General features: G+C 44.4%; 1 non-coding gene across 1 annotated transcript; it reads right to left on the bottom strand.

Annotated features, from left to right (window-relative positions):
- Window positions 1-1,087: 1,087 nt before the first annotated feature.
- On the bottom strand, window positions 1,088-1,161 carry trnan-guu (transfer RNA asparagine (anticodon GUU)). Its single transcript has one exon. It is a non-coding gene; the product is annotated as a tRNA-Asn (tRNA).
- Window positions 1,162-18,158: the final 16,997 nt, after the last annotated feature.

The raw sequence follows: 18,158 nt of genomic DNA, 5'->3' as shown, positions 1-18,158 counted from the left end.
TCATATTCCCCGATGGAAAGGATGCATTTTAACATCCACAATTTTAAACCTTTGGGATGTTCCTTGGAATAGTTAACAGAGAAAATGAATAGGGGACACAGATTTAAGATTTTTGGCAAGAGATATAGGGGGGATATGAGGGAAAACTTTTTTACGCAGCGAGTGGTGAGGACCTGGAATTCACTGCCGACGGAAGTAGTGGAAGCGGAGACACTCCGTTTTCAAGGGAAGGCTGGATAGGCACTTGAGGGAAATAAACTTGCAGGGATACTGGGATAGAGCGGGGGAATGGGGCTGATTGGATTGCTCTACAGAGAGCCAGCACAGACTCGATGGGCCGAATACCCTCCTTCTGTGCCGTGTGACTCTGTGACTCTATGATTCTATTACCTGCATTTGTAGACTGCGGTTCTCTTCTGTGATGTTCTAACGACAGCTCACGGAGCAGAGTTTCCGCAGTGTAGTGGTTATCACATTCACCTAACACACGAAAGGTCCCGTTAGAAACCGGGCGGAAACATTTTGTAAAATATTCCCCATTAAAATTGAATCAATATGGAAAAAGTTGAAATAATTTTGTGATTAAATATTAATAAAATAAAATATCTCATAAAACACGTGTATTTTCTCTGTACAATTCTGGGCCATCAGCAGCAGTAGAATTGTATTCAACCACAATCTGTAGCCTCCTGGCCCGGCAGATCCCTCACTCTACCATTACCGTCAAACCAGGGGACCAAACCTGGTTCAGTGAGATGTGTGGAAGAGCAGGCCAGGAGCGGCACCAGGCGCACCTAAAAATGAGACAATTCCAAACGAGTGAAGCTGGATATGGAACCAAGGCGGGCCAATGCAGCTGAGATACAGATTATCCAGGATCTAATTGAATGAAGGAACAGGGCTGAGGTGCTGAAGGGCCTCCTCATGTTGCTATTAGTCTGTCACCATTAAGAAAATGTTACGAAACGGTTTTTTCGGATCCCAGTAGATGATCTCATACTCACCGACATTGTAGCCAGTGCTACAGTTTATCCCATGATCTTGCAGCCAAAATGCACATTTTGAAAACCTGGAAAAGTTAAAACACCGTCCCTGGGTGGGCTCGAACCACCAACCTTTCGGTTAACAGCCGAACGCGCTAACCGATTGCGCCACAGAGACCTGTTCCAAGATTATTTACAACATATACTAAAGCCGGAGATTACCGAGATAAAACCTCAGGTCACGGAGAGCAAGATAGTAACTGTCCAAACTCTGTTTACTTGTGCAAATTAAAGAAATGTAACATTTATTGTCGGAACATGGAAATAGTCGCTGAAAGAAAATCCGTTAAACAAACTGATGTGAAAACCCGCTTTGAGCCATTAGATCGGTTCATCGACCAATGGTGACGGTGAGATATTAACATGGTGTCTGGGTTTCTCACAACTGTTGGAATCTTCCCACGAGTTATTTTGCTGTTGTATTTGTTCATCAATGTGGAGATCAGATATACACGTGGTCGCTTCACTGTGAGCCCTGGGAACCAGATACACCAGAGCACAGGCCAATGATGGGACTCTGCCCTGTCTGCTCTATGTGGGGGTCAGTAGAAACTGAATGAGAACAACGAACCTACCACAGCCCGTAAAGCCGAAACAGCTTAGTTGGGCAAGCGTTAGATTGACCATTCCAGGTTTCGGCAGGTTTTAGTTACTTTTTGTCTCCTTCACTATAAGGGGAGCGAATCAGGAGAGATTTTTCGTACCCGAACCCGCGTTTCCTAAAGGAATGAGCGTGAAACCACATCTGAGCTGGGGATTCGGCTCCAGCCGCCGGCTGGGGGTTCGAAATCCAGTCGGGGTCCCACCGGCTGTTTTTATACCGGGACTGAGGGAGGGGCTGTTCAGCGGTGGTGCAATAATAATTTTTAGAATGAGGTTTGTTAAACTAAAGAGCTCTTTCTCTGTTACTTTTGATTTACACTCTGCCCAGTTGTATATACAAACAGTTAACAATGTTTAAGCGATGTGGTCTGTTCAATGTTTGTGCAGTAACTCGGTCACCCAGTGTGAGCCTGAACGATAATTCCCCAGCCTGGGCTCAAGATTGGCCAATGGGAGCTTTGTGGCCGGTTAGCTCAGTTGGTGTGAGAGCGTGGTGCTAATAACGCCAAACTCGCGGGTTCAATCCCCGTATAAACTATCAGGATGTTTTCATTATTTTACGCAATTTCTAAATATTTGAAATACAAACTTTATAAGTAAACCAATCCACACAGAATCTCACGGGGGCTTTATTTGGATTAACATCCATTGCACCTTTACCACCGGGGCTGAGAGACACATCTTTCTGTTTATTTGTGTTTCTGGGTTTGCTGATGAACGTTGAACAGGCGGCCTGTTCCCGATAATGGTCACAAGCAGGTAAGAGACAGACAGAGCGGCTCTGACCCCGCGAGATGGGCAAAAGGCTTCAGTTCAGGACAAATGCATCAATGAAATGTTCGCCGGCACCGAGAGAGACAACATCCAGAGAAAAGCACAGAAGGAAATCGATCAATCTAAAACGTTATAAATATTTCCCGTGCTTGATGTCTCTCTATTCAATCGCCAAACTTTCAGTGCCGGAGAAATAATTCCAGTTTAAATCGTTCAGTTCGAGAATGGCACCGGAAAGAAACTCAAATGAACTGAAAACTGCCGAATCCCGGGATTGAATCCGGGACTATTATTAAATCTGTGGAGAGAAAAACAGAGTTAACGTTTCAGGTCGATGACCGTTCGTCTGACGTTAACTCTGTTTCTCTCTCTACAGATGCTGCCTGACCTGCTGAGTATTTCCAGCAGTTTCTGTTTTTATTTCAAATTTCCAGCATCCGCAGTATTTTGCTTTTGTACTTTTATAAATCTTCAAGTCGCTCCTCTCCACTGAGCTATTGCGGTTACGGAGTAACCTACAGTGCGTCATCCTCTCGGAGAGAAAGGGAAGGGTTTGTGTCATGAACCCGCTGCGTTTACATCAGGCATCTAATTCACCTGCAGGCTGCAGGAGCAGAGGAAGCTGGAGGGAAAGAAGTGATAGGAGCAGAAGGAGAAGACATTGGAAACTGGCAGAATCTTGTGTCTGTCTGTTGTTTCAAATGATGCAGGACAGCCCTGCCTGGATTTGCAGTTTTCCCAGGAGCTGCACTGTTCGGTGCGTGCATTTTAGACATGGAAACATGTCCATCAGGAGCTTGTGGTAATATTTCACCTCACTGTACATTTCAAGTGGATGCCTACCCACACTTGGTGCTGTGGTTGCGCGAACATGTCTTTTGTTATTGTTAGTGCACAAGTGCAGTACAATGAAATGTAGGCTTGCGGCTCGAGCGTGTATGTCTTAATCTAAATGTACACTCTCGGGAGCCGCAAGCCTACATTTCGTTGTACTGCACTTGTGCACTTACAATGACAATAAAAGGTGATTTGATTTGATTTTTGATTTTGATTTGTGTTTTCACCTAAAATGTAATTTTGTACAAACAGTTTGCCTGGCGCGAAAGAGTTAAAAAGGGGACTTAGACTGAAATGGACGGGGTTGCTGCGGTATGTGAAATATGGCGACGATCTATGGTTATTATCCGAGGCGACGCTGCAGGATCCTTTAAAGATCACCCGCGGATCCACTGAAACTAGCCGAATGTGCAGCTTTGAGAGGGGCTTTCGGCACCGTCAGGGCAGGAAGCGGGAGTGAGGGAGGGACACTGTCATCTGTGCTGTGTTTGAGTCTGTGCAGAAATATACAGAGAAAATATACGGGTTCGTTGAGATTTTTACTTGTATTGATAATTAACCACAAAATCAGTTTTCCATATTTTTATATTAATTCAATTTTAATGGGGAAGGATTTCATAATGTTTCCGCCCGGTATCGAACCGGGGACTATTTCGTGCGCGAGGGGGATATGACAGCCACTACGCTACAGAAACTCTACCGCCGTTGATTATAGCAAGAGCATCACAGAAGAGAAATGCGGTTTACAAATGCAGGTCCGGGATTAACTTTTGTTTTCATACACTTTATTATCTGAATTTCATTAAACTCTGTAAAAAGATGAACAATTGTTCTAATTGATGAATCGACTTTCTGTTTCAAACTGAAGGAAATCCTAACATGGTCACCGAGTGACAGGCAAAACTTTTTTAAGTGTTTTGTCTTTTGCTTGTGATGAATTGTCATCAGTTCTCATTTTACAGACGATATTTGAGGAGTTGGTTAAAAATGTTCAGTGTTTGTCACACCCGGAATCTGGTGCCGCCGTTGTTCAGTTTAACAGGAACCGACAATTGTCGCCGCTTTTACACAGGGGAAGAAACTCACCCCTGGAGGTTCACCTGGAGCAAGTTCCAAAATCATTCATCCCGCCCTGGAGCGGAACCGGGGGCATTTCTGGTGTAAGGCGAGTGTGATAATTGCTGCAGTCCCGAAACCTCTGCTCAGTTTGTCAGCCGCGAGTCAGAAGGATGTGTTAAGGGAGAAGGTGACCCGCTGACTCACCTCTCTCTGCACTGATTGAGATTGTGTCGCTTCTCCGTCAAACAACATCACTTCTGTCCCACAATAAAAGCTCTCAATCCTTCTCCTCCGCTCGCTTTCTATTCAAGTAATTGGACAATTAATCAGTAATAAGGTTCCCTCGGGCTTTTGCTGGTGGATTTACTGATAAACCGGGGAATTGAGAGGAAACTGGAGCTCAGGCAGGGTCCTTGCGACAGACCAGTCCGGCTAGCCCAGTCGGTGGAGTGTCGGATACTTCATCCCCACGGCGGGGAGTTTGCGTTTTAAATTTTGGGCTGATTTTAAAGCCGATTCCCAGCTCGGTCAATGAGTGTTTCATATAAATGTTGTTCAACAAAATAAGAAAATCTCTCCTTGATTCCGGAATCTTGTCTCTCTCCAGCCGCCCGCTGCTAAAGATTGAACTGACTTTAATTTCACCTTGGCTCGGGGTCATTGCGGCTCAGTGGGACTTCGGCCCGTCTCTCCCTTCACAACCCATCAGGGCCGAGAAAACAACGGGGAATTTCACACACGTGTTGTGTTCTGTAACTTTTTATAAACACTTCAGTGTATTTCACTCTGTGTCCAACACTGTGAGGTCTTCCCTGGTGTGTCAGCTTCCGGTGTTTATAAACACTTCAGATTTCCTGATAATGTTGTTGAATCACATTGTTTGAAAGAGTCATTGACCGAGAGGTGCCGGGGGATTTAGAGCTGGGGATCGCCGGTGAAACCAGCCCAATAATTTGAAACACAAACCGCCCCTGAGATTAAGAGTCTCAGGCTCTACCGACTGAGCTAGCCGGGCCGGTCTGACCCCGCGCACTGCTTGTGTTACAAACCATGAACCAGTTTCCCCTCAATTCCCAGGTTTACCAGTAAATCGGCCAACAAAAGCCCGAGAGAACCTTATTACTGATACTTTATCCAATCACTTTAATATCTGTGTTCTGGTTAGCAACACTTCTGCCGCTGAAAAATGTTCTCCTTGTTTACTTTATTAAAACTCTTCATGATATTGAACACGTCTACAAAATCTCCCCTTATCTTCTCTGCTCTGAGGAGAACAGCCTCTTTCTCTCCACTACTCCACGGAACTGAATCTCGCATCCGTCCTGAAGCGCAGTGCCCGAATTACACACAATACTCTAAAGGTTTGGTATAACTTCCTTCCTTTTGCCTTCTATGCCTCTGTCTGTAAAGACCAGGATCCCGTTTGTTTTTCTAACACAAGACAAAATGCTGCGGATGCCGGAAGTTTGAAAAAAAAACAGAATTCGCTGGAAATACTCAGCAGCTGTGAATGGCAGGTGAGTTGGAAAAAAGCGAATTGGCCTCAAAAATGCTGTTTAAGGGTTTCATGGTGTAATGGTGAGCATTCTGGACTTTGAATCCAGCGACCTGAGTCTCGGTGGAACCAGGTTTCTTCTTGTCCCTGCTGGGGTCAAATAAAATAAACTTTGATCGCAACTGTGTGATTGGCTGCTCAGCAGTGGCAAAGTGTAGACACTGAAGGTATGGATGAGAAAAGGCCGGGCCAAAATGGAATGGTGGAGTTAAAATTGTCCAGCTCTTCCAATATTGCTGCTGGACGGGGTTTGCAAGTAGCCTTGAGAGGGAAGTGATGTATCGCCATTGCGGGGCTGGTCCCCGCCACAAACTCCGTTCCCGAGCCACCGACTTCATCCCAATCCCTGGCCACTGAGACTGAACCAGACAGCTTGCAACCTTGGTATTTGACCCCGAGATGAGCTTCTGCCCAAGACGGTCTACTTCCACCTCTGCAACATCGCCCGACTCCGCCTCTGCCTCAGCTGATCTGCTGCTGAAACCCTCATCCTTGCCTTTGTCACCTCCAGACTTGACGATTCTAATGTACTCCTGGAAGGCCTCCCATCATCCTCCCTCCATAAACTTCAGCTCATCCAATCCTCTGCTGCCCGCATCCTAACTCGCACCATGTCCCGTTCACCCATCACCCCGGGTCTCACTCACCTACATTGGCTCCCAACCAGGTGACAATTCAGTTTTCAAATTCTCGTCCTTGTTTTCAAATCCCTCCATGGACTCACCTCCCCCTATCTCTGTAACCTTCTCCAGCCCTACACCCTCTGTGATCTCTGCACTTCTCCAATTCTGGGCTCTTACACATCCCCGATTTTAATCCTTCCACCATCTGCCCTGGTGGGATTGTGAGCTCAGGTCTCCAGATCATCATGAAGTCTGCGGCTGAGGAACAGTTTGTGGCGGGACCAGCACTGCAATGGCGATTCATCGGTGCCCCCTCAAGGCAAACCTCTCCACCAGCAAGCACTGGACAATTTTCTCCCCACCATTCCACTATTCCTCTGGAATACTGGTCGATTAACAAACTCACTGTGCCGCCCTACCTCATAAATAATTGATTGAAGATTCGTTAATGAGCAGCACAGTCTGAACCAGGATCTGTTAGAACAGTGAATTCAATGTCAAATCAGGCACAGAAAGCGAAATAAAGAGAGGGATATAAAGGTTGGATTAAGAGAGAGAGAAGATAAAATAGTAAAATGTAAAAACACTTTTATTAAATAAAAAATATTCAACAACAATTTATATCTGAAGGAATGAGATTCCACACTTATAAAATATATTTTCAGTGCCAGAGAGGTTATTTGGCAGTAATTAAGACTGTTAAAAAGGGGACTTAGACTGAACTGGTCGGAGTTGCGGCGGTGTGTGAAATATGGTGACGATCTACCATTATTAGCAGAGGCGACGCTGCAGGATTCTTTAAAGGTCTCCTGCGGATCCACTGAAACCAGTCGAATGTGCAGCTTTGAGAGGGGCTTTCTGCACCATCAGGTCAGGAAACGGGAGTGAGGGAGGGACACTCTCGGTATCTGGGCTGAGTTTGAGACTGTGAAGAATGGTGTGGGCTCAGATAATATACGGGCTCTATGAGATATTTTATTTTATTGATATTTAATTACAATATGAATTCTTCCATTTTCATATTTTTCAATTTAAATGGGGAAGGTTTCTTCCCAGTTTTGAACCGGGAACCATTTATTGAACATAATGCTTGCGCCCGGGATTGAATCGGGGAGTTTGCACTTGTGAGGTGAACGTGATAACCACTACAATATGGAAACCTCTGTTTAGCTAAATATCCAGAAAGAACTGTTCAGCGAGAAGGTGAAATGCTGGATCCCAGATTCTGGATTCATTACCTTTCAGTAACATTTCTCTGGCCGAAACTGCACAAGTCAAAAATGTTCCTTTCAAAGCCATTAAACTCTCGAATTTCCGCGTCGCCCCCGAATCTTCTGAATCAGATGCCTCCAGTTTTTCCACTCAATCAATGTCTCTTTGCAATTCCCTATTCCCATCCACACTAATTACTGTGCCACTGTCGATCAATGATAATAGATAGTCAAAGTGATCAGGCCATGGGAGCTCAGTCAGTAGCAGGCTCCTGGGTTCGTGCCCACGTTGTTTGAAGGTTTTTGTTAAACTTTTTGTTTGTTGCTTTAACGGTAAAGCCTCATGAATTAACCGATAATTTTCTTTGTCACAATGAAAGAAATACTAACTGAGGTAGAGTCGACAGTTCAATAATTTGTACTGTTACCCATACCTCATTTTAAACACTGCACTTTAGGAGTCTGGTTTAAAATGGTCATTGCTGATGACACCAGGAATCTGGGGAACTTTGGTCAAATTGAACAGGACCGGTTATTTCTACCATGCGCACTAAATAGAAACAGTTCTGAACTTAAAATCCCATGGTGCTGCCATTCACATTAAACGTAGTCAGCGTTGAAATAAAGTGAAAGAATTTTACAGTGAAATGATTTGTCAGTAAGTATTTGTGCCTTTAATTAAAGTTTGTGGCTTTTGATTCCCGTTCATGTCTCTTCTTCCTCTGTTGAATAAGAAACAAGGGATTTGACATTTGACTGCACTGCGCCTGATATCTTTGAGCTCATCCTTTATATTGAGCGGTTTTTCGCTCTTTGATCGGCGTCAGCTTTAGCTCAGCGGTTACTTCGCACTAACTTAATTCTAAGTTCGAGCCATGTTTCACCGCGGGCGCTGCCTGGCGTTTTTTTTGACATTTTCAATCCCCTTATTTTACACCGAAACAAATTGCAGCCGTGATTTTAATTTAGCAGAGTGATATTTTTCGAGGGCACCTTTACATGATTCAATAAGCTATTCTGATCCGTAAGTGTGACTGGGTTCGATCCCCGGTTAGGGAAGTAACTTTGACATCACCGTTTTTAATTAATTAAAGCGAAGAAATTTGAGTAAATAAATAACATGCAACTAATGTGAAAAAATAAGAAATGTTTTAATCACCATTAATTAACCGACAGCCTTCTTTTGCAGAATGAAAAATATTATAACATGGTGACTGAGTGTCAGTCGAAACTTCAGTCATTTATTTTGCTCTTTGCATGTGCTGAACTGTTAACCCATATCTCATTTTACACATTGTAATTTAGGAGAATAGTTTAAAATGTTCATTGCTTGTGAGAGCAGGGATCTGGGGAAACTTTTGTTAAATTAAACAGGACCGTTTTTTTCACAGAAAAAATATTCTCTGACATAGTTTTTTCAGACCAAACACTGACCGATCTTCCTTAGACCCAAAGACACGTGCCCACATTGAACTGCATTAATCACAGTTCAGGGGAGATTTAACAGAGTTGTTCAAAATTATGGGGAAACAGTTTCCACTGGCAGGAGGGTCAGCGGGGCTATGGGGGAAGAGCAGCGGAGTGGGACTATTTGGATAGCTCTTTCAAGGTACAACATCAATTGTTCATTTTAATCTGCGATTGATAGATTTTTGTTAACCAAAGGTAATAAGGGATGATTCAAGTCAGTGAGACTCTTTATAATTGTTTCAATCATCATTAATCAACCCACAACATTGTGTCGCTCACTGCAGGAATTAATAACAAGTTTACTGGGTGACAGACAAACTGTAATAACTTAATATAGAATCATAGAATCAGACAGCACAGAAGGAGGCCATTCGGCCCATAGTGCCTGTGCCGGCTTTTTGAAAGAGTCATCCAATTATTCCCACTCCCCTGCTCTTTTCCCAAAGCCCTGCAAGTGTTTCTTTTTCAATTTATTTCCCTTTTGAAAGTTAACATTGAATCTGCTTCCACCACCATTTCAGGCAGAAAAATATTGATATTAATGTTATCCAAGTCCCATTTCACACAGTGATTTCCATGCTTTGCATGTCATGAACTTTTATCACTTTTGATTTTACACACTCTATTTTAGGAGTTTGTTTAAAAATGTTCAGTGCTTGTGACATCAGCGATTGTTAGATTTAAATAATTGCAGCCCCTTTCCTTGGATATCTCTGCCCCAAAGTGCTGTGGATGCTCATTCGTTGAGTATATTCAGGGCTGAGGTCGATTGATTTTTGGACTGTAGTGGAATCAAGGGATATGGGGATAGGCAGGAAAGTGGAGTTAAGGTCGATGATCAGCCATTATCTGATTGAATGGCGGAGCAGGCTCGGGAGCCATAGGGCCTACTCCTGCTTCTAATTCTTTCGTTTTTATGTTCTTATGTCCTTTCACAGGAGAGCAAACTCGCCCCTGGACATGCATAAGGAGCAAGTTCCAACAAAATGTTTCCACGTACGTGATAGCTCCTACACTGCGGAAACGTCTCCACTTTCAGTACCAGGTCAGATGGAAATGTTCAGCGAGCAGGTGAGCCGCTGAATCCCACCTTTGAGGGATGTCCCAAAGTGTTTCACAGTGGCGTCTAAAAGAAATGAGTTGCACTTAGTAATTAAATATGCACAATGTCAGAAGTGGGATTTGCACACACGCCTACCAAAAAAGACTGCGACCTAAACGCAGACGCCTTAGACCGCTCCTCAATGCTAGAAAACTCACTTGTAAGTTCTCACTTCCGCATTTAAAATGTTTCAGTCCGGGTGCTTGTTCAATGCTGCTCGAAGGCTCATTGACCGGGTTTCATCTCCCCCGGGGATTTCCTGAGCCTGTGCTCGTTGTATGGGGAGGTTTGGCCCGGGTCACTGGGATGGGCAATAACAATCTGAGCTCTGGAGCTGGGGAACAGCGAATAATTAATGGTTGTTCCCACGTCTGAAATGCGGCTTAGATCTGTTGGTGTTAACCGAGGCCGGGGCTGCGAGATATTGCATTTTGTTCACGTTTAATCAGAGGAATATCCGCAGTCAGGAGCTGAAAAGGACCAAGAGCTGAAAAAACACAAGAAAAAAGAAAAGAAATATCAGCAATTGTGATAAACTCTTTAAAGTGTTTTCTGGTAGTTTAGTGGTTTAATTGTTTTAATCACCATTCATTAACCGATAGCTTTGATTTCGCAGAATGAAAGAAATGCTCACACTGAGGGACAGTCGAAACTTCAATAACTTAACTTTAATAATTTGCGAAACTTTATTCATTAATGAAGTTTTATCACCTATCTGGTTTTACACACTGTGTATTAATTAATTTCACATAAATAATACTCTCGAGCATAATGTTTCCGCTCGAGTTCGAACCGGGGATCTTTTGCGTGTTAGGCGAACGTGATAATTGTTAACCTATGGAAACAACTGATATGCAACTCCTCCAGAAAGACCTGTTCAGCGAGAAGGTGAAATGCTGAATCCCAGTTTCTGGATTAATTTCCCATCACTAACATTTCTCTGAACAAAACTGCCTAAGTCAAAAATGTTCCTTTCAAACTCATTAAAGTCCCTAAATTCCTTCCCCCCGAATCTTCTGAATCAGCTGCCTCTGATTTTACCTACTCAATCTATGTCCCTTTGCAATTTCCTGCTCCCATCCGCACTACTTACTCTGCCACTATCTTAGTGTCGTTAACGTTGGTAATATATGCATATAGAAGAGTTTTGGATTACCTTTTATGTTAGTTGTCATTCTATTCTCATACCCTGTCTTTTCCCTCTTATTTTCCTTTTCACTTCTCCTCTGAACTTTCTATATTTAGCCTGATTCTCAGATATATTAGGGTAGTTGAAGCCCCCATTATCACTGCTCTATAGTTCATAGTCATAGAGTCATAACGGCACAGAAGGAGGCCATTCGCTCCATCAATTCTGTTTCGGCTCTCTGTGGAGCTATCCAGTCAGTCCCATTCCCCCACTCTATCCCTGTACCCCGGTACGATTATGTCTCTCAAGTGCCTATCCAGTCTCCCCTTGAAAACATTGAGTGTTTCCATTTCCACCAGTTCCGTCGGCAGCGAATTCCAGGTCCTCACCACTCACTGCGTAAAAAAAGTTTACCTAACGTCCCCCCTGTGTCTCTTGCCCAATACCTTAAATCTGTGTCCCCGAGTCCATTAACATGAACTAGTGGGAACAGCCTTTCCCTATCTAACCTATCCAAGCTCCACATAATCTTGTACACCTCTATCAAATCATCCCATAATCGTCAATATCTTTAAATTCTCCTGTGCAGCGCCTTGGGACGATTTACTACGTGAAAGGTGCTATATAAATACACGTTTTTGTTGTTATAATGAAAACAAATGCAGCTTCTCCAACCTGTCCTTGTAGCTAAGATCCCCCATCACCGTGACCATTCTGGTAAATCTCCTCTGCTCCCACTCAATGGCCTTCAAATCTTCCTAAAGTGCAGTGACCAGATCTGGATGCAGTACTCCAGTTGTAGCCTAACCAGTGCTTTATAAAGGTTCCACATAACTTCGCTACCTTTGTACTCATTACCTCTATTTATGAAGCCCAAGATCACATTTTTTTTAACCACTCTCTCCATATGTCCTGCCACCTTCAAGGGCCTAATCACTTTAACTCCCCGGCTCCTCTGTCCCTGCACACTCTTAAAACTGTGCCATGAAGTGTATATTGCCTCTCACTGTTCCTTCTGCCAAAATACATCACCTCACACTTCTCTGTATTATATTCCATCTGCCACTTGTCTGCCCATTCCGCTAGGCTTTCTATTTCCTGCTGCAGTCGATTGGTATCATCCTCACTGTTTGCTATACACCCACGTTCGGTGTCATCGGCAAATTTAGAAATTCTACTCTTTATTCCAATATCCAGGTCATTTATAAACATCACAAAAGTAATGGCCCCAGCACTGACCCTTGGGGAACCTCCTCCAGTGTGAAAAAACAGCTATTTACCACAACTTGCTGTTTTCTGTCCTTAAGCCAGTTCCTTATCCAAGCTGCCACTGACTACCTATTCCATGAGCATCAATTTTGTTAACCAGCCTTCTATGTGGTACTTTGTCAAACACCTTCCTAAAATCCCTGTGGACAACATCCATTGCATTCCCTTCTGTGCAGTCTTCAGGGAACATCCCCATTTCTGTCCATATTTCAGATGGAAGGTCATTGATGTAGCAGTTGAAGATGGTTGGGCCTAGCACACTGCATTTCTTTCTTTTTTAATCGTTTATGGGATCTGGTCGTCGCTGGCAAGGCCAGCATTTATTGCCCATCCCGAGTTGCCCTTCAGATGGTGGTGGTGAGCCGCATTCTTGAACCGCTGCAGTCCGTATGGTGATGTTGCTCCCACAGTGCTGTTCGGTAGGGAGTTCCAGGTTTTTGACCCAGTGACGATGAAAGATCGACGATACACTTCTACATTAGGATGGTTTGTGCCTTGGAGGGGAACTTGGAAGTGGTGGTGTTCTCATGTGCCTGCTGCCCTTGTCATTCTAGGTGGAAGAGATCGCGGATTTGGGAGGTGCTGCCGAAGAAGCATTTGCGAGTTGCTGCAGTATAACTTGTAGATGGTACACACTGCAGCCACGGTACACCAGTGGTGGTGGGAGTGAATGTTTAAGGTGGTGGATGGGGTGCCAATCAAGCGGGCTGCTTTGTCCTGGGTGGTGTCGAGCATCTTGATTGCTGTTGGAGCAATTGGGCATTATTCCATCACATTCCTTACTTGCGCCTTGTACATGGTGGAAAGGCTTTGAGCAGTCAGGAGGTGATAAATTCGCCACAGAATACCCAGCCTCTGACCTGCTCTTGTTGCCACAGTATTTATATGGCTGGTCCAGTTAAGTTTCTGGTTAATGGGGTCACCGAGATGTTGATAGTGGAGGATTCGGCGATGGTAATGCCATTAAATGTCAAGGGGAGGAGGTTAGACTCTCGCTTCTTGGAGATAGTCATTGCTTGGCACTTCTGTGGTGCGAATGTTACCTACCACTTATCAGCCCAAGCCTGAACGTCGTCCAGGTCGGGTTGCATGCGGGCATGGACGGCTTCATTATCTGAGGGGTTGTGAATGGCGCTGACCACTGTGCAGTCATCAGGGAACATCCCTAGTTCTGACCTTGTGTTGGAGGGAAGGTCATTGATGAAGCAGCTGAAGATGGCTGGGCCTAGGACACGGCCCTGAGGAACTCCTGCAGGAATGTTCCGGGGCTATGATGATTGACCTTCAACCACCACAACCATCTTCTTTTGTGCTAGTTATAACTTCAGCCAGAGGAGCGTTTCCCCCTGATTTTCATTGACTTCAGTTTTACTAGGGCTCCTTGATGTCAGACTCGGTCAAATGCTGCCGTGATGTCAAGGGCATTCAGTCTCACCTCACCTCTGGAATTCAGCTCCTTTGTTCATTTTTGGACCCAGGCTGTAATGAGATCTGGACCCGATTGTTCCTGGCGGAACCCAAACTGGGCATCAGTGAGAATATTATTGGTGAGTAAGTGCCGCTTAATAGCACTGTTGATGACACCTTCCTTCATGTTGTTGATGATTGAGAATAGACTGAAGGGGCGGTAAAAGGCCGGGTTGGATTTGTCCTACCTTTTGTGGGCAGTTTTCCACATTGTGGGATAGATGCCAGTGTTGTAGCTGTACTGGAACGGCTTGGCAAGATGCGCGGCTAGTTCTGGAGCACAAGTCTTCAGCACTATAGCCGGGATGTTGTCTTGGCCCATATCCTTTGCTGTATCCAGTGCGCTCAGCCGTTTCTTGATATCACGTGGCGTGAATCGAATTGGCTGCCGACTGGCTTCTGTGATGGTGCGGATCTCGGGAGTAGGCCGATATGGATCAACCACTTGGCACTTCTTGCAAACGCTTCAGCCTTGTCTTTTGCACTCACGTGCTGGGCTTCACGATAATTGAGGATGGGGATATTCTTGGAGCCTCCTCCTCCCGTTAGTTGTTTAATGGTCCACCAACATTCACGGCTGGGTGTGGCAGAACTGCCGAGTTTTGATCTGATCTGTTGATTGTGGGGTCGCTTAGCCCAGTCTATTGCATGCTGCTTCTGGTATAAAGTCCTGTTTTGCAGCTTCCCCAGGTTGGCACTTCATTCTTAGGTACGCCTGGTGCTGCTCCTGGCATGCTCTTCTACACTCGTTGTTGAATCAGGGTTGGTCCCCTGGCTTGGTGGTAATTGTAGAGTGAGTCATATGCCTAGCCATGTGATTACAGATGGTGGTGGAATACAATTCTGTTGCTTCTGATGGCCCATAGCGACTCCTGGATGCTCAGTTTTGAGCTGCTAGTCTGTTCTGAACCTCTACCATTTAGCACAGTGGTAGTGCCACACAACACAAAGGTGGGTGTTCTCAGTGTGAAGACGGGACTTCGTGTCCACAGTGTTTTTGCGGTGGTCACTGCTGCCAATGCTGTCATGGTCAGATGCATCTGCGACAGGTAGATTGGAGAGGAAGAGGTCAAGGTGGTTTTTCCCTCACCATCTGTCACAGTCCCAGACTGGCATTTATGTCCTTCAGGACTCGGCCAGCTCGGTCAGTAGTGGTGCTGCTGAGCCACTCTTGGTGATGGACATTGAAGTCCTCCACCCAGAGTACAATCTGTGCCCTTGTACACTCAGTTCTTCCTCCAAATGGTGTTCATATATTTTGGCCAGAAAAAAGCAGCAAACCTGAGGATTAGGAGCAGTTTAGGATTCAGCAAAGGAGGAGAAACGGATTAATTAATAGGGGGAGAATAGATTATGAGAGTAAGCTTGCAGGGAACATAAAAACTGACTGTAAAAGCTTCTATAGATATGTGAAGAGAAAAAGATTGGTGAAGTCAAGCATAGGTTCCTTGCAGTCAGAATCAGGGGAATGTATAATGGGGAACAAGGAAATGGCTGACCAATTAAATACATACTTTTGTTCTGTCTTCACAAATGAGAACACAATCACCCTCCCAGAGATGTCGGGCAACATAGGGTCTAATGAGAGGGAGAAATTGACTGAAATCAGTATTTGTAGGGAAATGGTGTTAGCAAAATTGATGGGATTGAAGGCCAATAAATCCCCAGGGCCTGATAGTGTACATCCTAGTATACTTAAGGAAGTGGCCCTAGAAATAGTAGATGCATTGCCGGTCATCTTCCAAAATTCTATGCACTCTGGAACAGTTCCCATGGATTGGAGGATAGCTAATGTAACCCCACTATTTAAAAAGGGTGGTAGTGGGGTAAATACTAGAGTCAATTATAAAAGATGTAATAGCAGAGCACTTGGAAAACAGTGACAAAGTCAACATCGATTTACAAAAGGTAAATCAAGCTTGAATAATCCAGTGGAATTTTTTGAGGATGTAACTGGGAGAGTAGGTAAGGGAGAACCAGAGCATGTTGTGTATTTGGACTTTCAGAAGGCTTTTGATAAGGTCCTGCATAAGAGATTAGCTTGTACATTTAAAGCACCTGGGATTGGGGGTAAGGTACTGACTTGGATAGATAACTGGTTGGCAGAAAGGAAGCAAAGAGTTGGAATAAACTAGTCTTTTTCTGAGTGGCAGGCAGTGACTAGTGGGGTACCACAGGGATCAGTGCTAGGACCCCAGCTATTCACATTATATATAAATGATCTAGACAAGGGAAGTAGATGTAATATCTCCAAGTTTGCAGACGACACAAAGCTGGGTGGGTGTTTCTGCTGTGTGGAGGATGCAGAGAAACTCCAGTATGATTTAGACAGGTTAGGTGATTGGGCAGATGCATGACAATTGCAGTATATTGTGGATAAATGCGAGGTTATCCACTTCGGTGGCAAAAACAGGAAGACAGATTATTATCAGAACGGCAATAGATTGGGAGAAAGGGAAGTGCAAGGAGACATGGGTGTCCTTGTGCACCAGTCGCTGAAGGTAAGCATGCAGGTGCAGCAGGCGGTTAAGAAGGCAAATGGTATGTTGGCCTTCATAGCGAGAGGATTTGTGTACAGGAGCAAGGATGTCTTGCTGCAGTTGTTCAGGACCTTGGTGAGACCACACCTTGAGTATTCTGTGCCGTTTTGGTCGCCTTATCTGAGGAAGGATGTTCTTGCCATGTAGAGAATGCAGCGAAGATTCACCAGACTGATACTTGGGATCGCAGGAATGACGTATGAGGAGAGATTGGATCGATCAGGCATATATTCGCTAGTGTTTAGAAGAATGAGAGGGGATCTCATTGAAACTTATAAAATTCTAACAGGACTAGACAGGCTAGATGCAGGTAGGATGTTCCCGATGGCGGGGGTGTCCAGAACCAGGGGTCACAGTCTAAGGATAAGGGCTAAGCCAATTACGACTGAGATGAGGAGGAACTTCTTCACCCAGAGATTGCTGAACCTGTGGAATTCTCTGCCACACAGGGAAGTTGAGGCCAATTCATTAAATATATTCAAGAAGGAGTTGTATATATTTCTTGAGGCTAAAGGGATCAAGTGATATGGGGATAAAGCAGGGACAGGTTACTGAATTTGGATGATCAGCCATGATCTCATTAAATGGCGGAGCGGGCTCGAGGGGCTGAATGGCCTACTCCTGCTCCTATTTTCTATGTATCTATGTTCAACATGGAGGAGTACTGGTTCATCAGCTGAGGGAGGGCGGTAGGTGGTAATCAGCAGGAGGACTCCTTGCCCATGCTAGACCACTCCTGATTTTGAACACCTCTATCAAATCTCATTGCCATCTTCTCTACTCTGAGGAGAACAACGAAAACGTCTCAATCTATACACCTAACTGAAGTCCCTCATCCCCCGAAACAAGCTTGTAAATTTTTTCTGCATTCACATCCTTCCTGAAATATTTTGCCCAGATTACTCCAGCTGAGGCCTAACCAATGATGTATAAAGGCTCAGTATTACTTCCTTGCTTTTGTACTCTATGGCTCTATTAAAAAAGCCTAGGATCCCGTGTGCTTTTTAACAGACTTCTTAACTTGTCCCGCCACCTTCAGAGATAGATAATTACACCTCCAGGTCTCTCTGTTCCTGCACCCGATTTAAAATTGTATCATTTAGTTTATATTGCCTCAGTTCAATCATTCCACCAAAATGGATCACTTCACACTTCTCTGTGTTAAATTACAACTGCTATGTCTCTGCCCATTTCACAACTCTGTAGATGTCCTCATGAGGTCTGTTGCTTTCCGTCTCATTATTTACTATAGTTCTGAGTTTCCTGTCATCTGCAGACTTTGATATTATGCCCAGTATACCCAAGTCCAGGTAATTAATGTATATGAGAAAGAGCATTGGTCCTAACACCGATCCCTGGGGAACAGCACTGTATACTTCCCTCCAGTCTGAAAAATAACCGTTCACCACTATTTACAACTGACACACGTGCACAGCATCGTACTCATTCTATAAACACCCATTTTATATATAAACA

The sequence above is a fragment of the Somniosus microcephalus genome, unplaced genomic scaffold (assembly GCF_052327205.1).
Source record: "Somniosus microcephalus isolate GS21.2 unplaced genomic scaffold, FLI_Smic_1.0 unresolved_chr4, whole genome shotgun sequence".
Taxonomy (NCBI): Eukaryota; Metazoa; Chordata; class Chondrichthyes; order Squaliformes; family Somniosidae; genus Somniosus; species Somniosus microcephalus.
Note: the sequence above shows the minus strand (reverse complement) of the source record. Positions and strands in the feature narration are given on the sequence as shown.